Raw genomic sequence first — 6653 nt, forward strand, 5'->3', positions numbered from 1 at the left:
GCACTCATAGGGATGAATAAAATAGTTCCTGATAATTTTTAACAATAGTTCTGTTAATTTCACGAAGAAAAAAATTTTTAAACAGAAAAAAAGAACGTTCGTTTCGAAAATAGTTCGAAAGGTAAAGTAATTTTTAAAATTAATAAAATGATACTCAGACGCGAGAACTCTTTATTTTACAATAAAATATAAGTAGTTCTGCGATATTTAGCCTGAAAGAAAACCAGAACTCTGAAAAAACTGCCAGCAGAGCATAGTTTAATGTATGAAATATTGAAAAATGTCTATTTTAAGTCTTCATATGTAAAAGTACTAAATATTTTTTTTTGAAAGTGTTCAGACACGGGAACTCTTGGATTTCTAACAGAATATGAGTTATTCTATTATACAAAGCCAATTACAAAACTAGAACTCCTGTAAAAATGCCAGCAGAGCATAGTTGAAGATTGAATTTGTTGAAAAATATCAAATTAATTTGTTGAGATGCAAAAATATTTTTTAAAAATATGAATATCTTGCTCAGAAGCGAGAACTCTTCATTTTTCAACAGAATACAGGTAGTTCTACGATATTTAGCCTGAATGAAAACCAGAACTCTGAAAAAACTGCCAGCAGAGCATAGTTGATTGTATGAAATATTGAAAAATGTCCATTTCAACTCTTCATATGTAAAAGTACTAAATAATTTATTTCTGAATGTGCTCAAACACGAGAACTCTTGTATTTCTAACAGAATATGAGTTGTTCTATTATAAAAAGCCAATTACAAAACTAGAACTCCTGTAAAAATGCCAGCAGAGCATAGTAGAAAATTCGATTTGTTGAAAAATATCAAATTAACTTGTTGCGACGAAAAATATTTTTTAAAAATATGAATATCTTGCTCAGAAGCGAGAACTCTTCATTTTTCAACAGAATACAGGTAGTTCTACGATATTTAGCCTGAATGAAAACCAGAACTCTGAAAAAACTGCCAGCAGAGAATAGTTGATTGTATGAAATGTAGAAAAATGACATTTTAACTCTACATATGTTAAAGTACTAAATATTTTTTTTTGAAAGTGTTCAGACACGGGAACTCTTGGATTTCTAACAGAATATGAGTTATTCTATTATACAAAGTCAATTACAAAACTAGAACTCCTGTAAAAATGCCAGCAGAGCATAGTTGAAAATTCGATTTGTTGAAAAATATCAAATTAACTTGTTGCGACGAAAAATATTTTTTAAAAATATTAATATCTTGCTCAGAAGCGAGAACTCTTCATTTTTCAACATAATACAGGTAGTTCTACGATATTTAGCCTGAATGAAAACCAGAACTCTGAAAAAACTGCCAGCAGAGCATAGTTGATTGTATGAAATATTGAAAAATGTCCATTTCAACTCTTCATATGTAAAAGTACTAAATAATTTATTTCTGAATATGCTCAAACACGAGAACTCTTAGATTTCTAACAGAATATGAGTTGTTCTATTATAAAAAGCCAATTACAAAACTAGAACTCCTGTAAAAATGCCAGCAGAGCATAGTTGAAAATTCGATTTGTTGAAAAATATCAAATTAACTTGTTGCGACGAAAAATATTTTTTAAAACTATGAATATCTTGCTCAGAAGCGAGAACTCTTCATTTTTCAACAGAATACAGGTAGTTCTACGATATTTAGCCTGAATGAAAACCAGAACTCTGAAAAAACTGCCAGCAGAGCATAGTTGATTGTATGAAATGTAGAAAAATGACAATTTTAACTCTACATATGTTAAAGTACTAAATATTTTTTTTTGAAAGTGTTCAGACACGGGAACTCTTGGATTTCTAACAGAATATGAGTTATTCTATTATACAAAGTCAATTACAAAACTAGAACTCCTGTAAAAATGCCAGCAGAGCATAGTTGAAAATTCGATTTGTTGAAAAATATCAAATTAACTTGTTGCGACGAAAAATATTTTTTAAAAATATTAATATCTTGCTCAGAAGCAAGAACTCTTCATTTTTCAACATAATACAGGTAGTTCTACGATATTTAGCCTGAATAAAAACCAGAACTCTGAAAATCTGCCAGCAGAGCATAGTTGATTGTATGAAATATTGAAAAATGTCCATTTCAACTCTTCATATGTAAAAGTACTAAATAATTTATTTCTGAATGTGCTCAAACACGAGAACTCTTGTATTTCTAATAGAATATGAGTTGTTCTATTATAAAAAGCCAATTACAAAACTAGAACTCCTGTAAAAATGCCAGCAGAGCATAGTTGAAAATTCGATTTGTTGAAAAATATCAAATTAACTTGTTGCGACGAAAAATATTTTTTAAAAATATTAATATCTTGCTCAGAAGCGAGAACTCTTCATTTTTCAACAGAATACAGGTAGTTCTACGATATTTAGCCTGAATGAAAACCAGAACTCTGAAAAAACTGCCAGCAGAGCATAGTTGATTGTATGAAATATTGAAAAATGTCCATTTCAACTCTTCATATGTAAAAGTACTAAATAATTTATTTCTGAATGTGCTCAAACACGAGAACTCTTGTATTTCTAACAGAATATGAGTTATTTTATTATACAAAGTCAATTACAAAACTAGAACTTCTGTAAAAATGCCAGCAGAGCATAGTTGAAAATTCGATTTGTTGAAAAATATCAAATTAACTTGTTGCGACGAAAAATATTTTTTAAAACTATGAATATCTTGCTCAGAAGCGAGAACTCTTCATTTTTCAACAGAATACAGGTAGTTCTACGATATTTAGCCTGAATGAAAACCAGAACTCTGAAAAAACTGCCAGCAGAGCATAGTTGATTGTATGAAATGTAGAAAAATGACATTTTAACTCTACATATGTTAAAGTACTAAATATTTTTTTTTGAAAGTGTTCAGACACGGGAACTCTTGGATTTCTAACAGAATATGAGTTATTCTATTATACAAAGTCAATTACAAAACTAAAACTCCTGTAAAAATGCCAGCAGAGCATAGTTGAAAATTCGATTTGTTGAAAAATATCAAATTAACTTGTTGCGACGAAAAATATTTTTTAAAAATATTAATATCATGCTTAGAAGCGAGAACTCTTCATTTTTCAACATAATACAGGTAGTTCTACGATATTTAGCCTGAATGAAAACCAGAACTCTGAAAAAACTGCCAGCAGAGCATAGTTGATTGTATGAAATATTGAAAAATGTCCATTTCAACTCTTCATATGTAAAAGTACTAAATAATTTATTTCTGAATGTGCTCAAACACGAGAACTCTTGTATTTCTAACAGAATATGAGTTGTTCTATTATAAAAAGCCAATTACAAAACTAGAACTCCTGTAAAAATGCCAGCAGAGCATAGTAGAAAATTCGATTTGTTGAAAAATATCAAATTAACTTGTTGCGACGAAAAATATGTTTTAAAACTATGAATATCTTGCTCAGAAGCGAGAACTCTTTATTTTTCAACAGAATATAGGTAGTTCTACGATATTTAGCCTGAATAAAAACCAGAACTCTGAAAAAACTGCCAGCAGAGCATAGTTGATTGTATGAAATGTAGAAAAATGACAATTTTAACTCTACATATGTTAAAGTACTAAATATTTTTTTTGAAAGTGTTCAGACACGGGAACTCTTGGATTTCTAACAGAATATAAGTTATTCTATTATACAAAGCCAACTATAAAACTTGAACTCCTGTAAAAATGCCAGAAGAGCATACCTAAATATTCAATTTGTCGAAAAATATCAAATTAATTATTTAAGACGAATATATATTTTTTTAAAAAATGAATATTGTGCTCAGGCTAAATATCGTAGAACTACTTATATTCTAATGAAAAATGACGAGTTCTTGGTTCTGAGCAAGATATTAATATTTTTAACAAATATTTTTCGTCGCAACAAGTTAATTTGATATTTTTCAACAAATCGAATTTTCAACTATGCTCTGCTGGCATTTGTACAGGAGTTCTAGTTTTGTAATTGACTTTGTATAATAGAATAACTCATATTCTGTTAGAAATCCAAGAGTTCCCGTGTCTGAACACTTTCAAAAAAAAATATTTAGTACTTTAACATATGTAGAGTTAAAATTGTAATTTTTCTACATTTCATACAATCAACTATGCTCTGCTGGCAGTTTTTTCAGAGTTCTGCTTTTCATTCAGGCTAAATATCGTAGAACTACCTATATTCTGTTCAAAAATGAAGAGTTCTTGCTTCTGAGCAAGATATTCATATTTTTAAAAAATATTTTTCGTCGCAACAAGTTAATTTGATATTTTTCAACAAATCGAATTTTCTACTATGCTCTGCTGGCATTTTTACAGAAGTTCTAGTTTTGTAATTGGCTTTTTATAATGGAACAACTCATATTCTGTTAGAAATACAAGAGTTCTCGTGTTTGAGCACATTCAGAAATAAATTATTTAGTACTTTTACATATGAAGAGTTGAAATGGACATTTTTCAATATTTCATACAATCAACTATGCTCTGCTGGCAGTTTTTTCAGAGTTCTGGTTTTCATTCAGGCTAAATATCGTAGAACTACCTGTGTTCTGTTGAAAAATGAAGAGTTCTCGCTTCTGAGCAAGATATTCATATTTTTAAAAAATATTTTTCGTCGCAACAAGTTAATTTGATATTTTTCAACAAATCGAATTTTCAACTATGCTCTGCTGGCATTTTTACAGGAGTTCTAGTTTTGTAATTGGCTTTTTATAATGGAACAACTCATATTCTGTTAGAAATACAAGAGTTCTCGTGTTTGAGCACATTCAGAAATAAATTATTTAGTACTTTTACATATGAAGAGTTGAAATGGACATTTTTCAATATTTCATACAATCAACTATGCTCTGCTGGCAGTTTTTTCAGAGTTCTGGTTTTCATTCAGGCTAAATATCGTAGAACTACCTATATTCTGTTCAAAAATAAAGAGTTCTCGCTTCTGAGCAAGATATTCATATTTTTAAAAAATATTTTTCGTCGCAACAAGTTAATTTGATATTTTTCAACAAATCGAATTTTCTACTATGCTCTGCTGGCATTTTTACAGGAGTTCTAGTTTTGTAATTGGCTTTTTATAATAGAACAACTCATATTCTGTTAGAAATACAAGAGTTTTCGTGTTTGAGCACATTCAGAAATAAATTATTTAGTACTTTTACATATGAAGAGTTGAAATGGACATTTTTCAATATTTCATACAATCAACTATGCTCTGCTGGCAGTTTTTTCAGAGTTCTGGTTTTCTTTTAGGCTAAATATCGTAGAACTACCTGTATTATGTTGAAAAATGAAGAGTTCTCGCTTCTGAGCAAGATATTAATATTTTTAAAAAATATTTTTCGTCGCAATAAGTTAATTTGATATTTTTCAACAAATCGAATTTTCAACTATGCTCTGCTGGCATTTTTACAGGAGTTCTAGTTTTGTAATTGACTTTGTATAATAGAATAACTCATATTCTGTTAGAAATCCAAGAGTTCCCGTGTCTGAACACTTTCAAAAAAAAATATTTAGTACTTTAACATATGTAGAGTTAAAATTGTCATTTTTCTACATTTCATACAATCAACTATGCTCTGCTGGCAGTTTTTTCAGAGTTCTGGTTTTCATTCAGGCTAAATATCGTAGAACTACCTGTGTTCTGTTGAAAAATGAAGAGTTCTCGCTTCTGAGCAAGATATTCATATTTTTAAAAAATATTTTTCGTCGCAACAAGTTAATTTGATATTTTTCAACAAATCGAATTTTCAACTATGCTCTGCTGGCATTTTTACAGGAGTTCTAGTTTTGTAATTGGCTTTTTATAATGGAACAACTCATATTCTGTTAGAAATACAAGAGTTCTCGTGTTTGAGCACATTCAGAAATAAATTATTTAGTACTTTTACATATGAAGAGTTGAAATGGACATTTTTCAATATTTCATACAATCAACTATGCTCTGCTGGCAGTTTTTTCAGAGTTCTGGTTTTCTTTTAGGCTAAATATCGTAGAACTACCTGTATTATGTTGAAAAATGAAGAGTTCTCGCTTCTGAGCAAGATATTAATATTTTTAAAAAATATTTTTCGTCGCAACAAGTTAATTTGATATTTTTCAACAAATCGAATTTTCAACTATGCTCTGCTGGCATTTTTACAGGAGTTCTAGTTTTGTAATTGACTTTGTATAATAGAATAACTCATATTCTGTTAGAAATACAAGAGTTCTCGTGTTTGAGCACATTCAGAAATAAATTATTTAGTACTTTTACATATGAAGAGTTGAAATGGACATTTTTCAATATTTCATACAATCAACTATGCTCTGCTGGCAGTTTTTTCAGAGTTCTGGTTTTCTTTTAGGCTAAATATCGTAGAACTACCTGTATTCTGTTGAAAAATGAAGAGTTCTCGCTTCTGAGCAAGATATTCATAGTTTTAAAAAATATTTTTCGTCGCAACAAGTTAATTTGATATTTTTCAACAAATCGAATTTTCAACTATGCTCTGCTGGCATTTTTACAGGAGTTCTAGTTTTGTAATTGGCTTTTTATAATAGAACAACTCATATTCTGTTAGAAATACAAGAGTTCTCGTGTTTGAGCACATTCAGAAATAAATTATTTAGTACTTTTACATATGAAGAGTTGAAATGGACATTT

Source organism: Heliconius melpomene, chromosome 15, assembly GCF_056956725.1.
Source record: "Heliconius melpomene rosina isolate 202511_hmr_F chromosome 15, ASM5695672v1, whole genome shotgun sequence".
Taxonomy (NCBI): Eukaryota; Metazoa; Arthropoda; class Insecta; order Lepidoptera; family Nymphalidae; genus Heliconius; species Heliconius melpomene.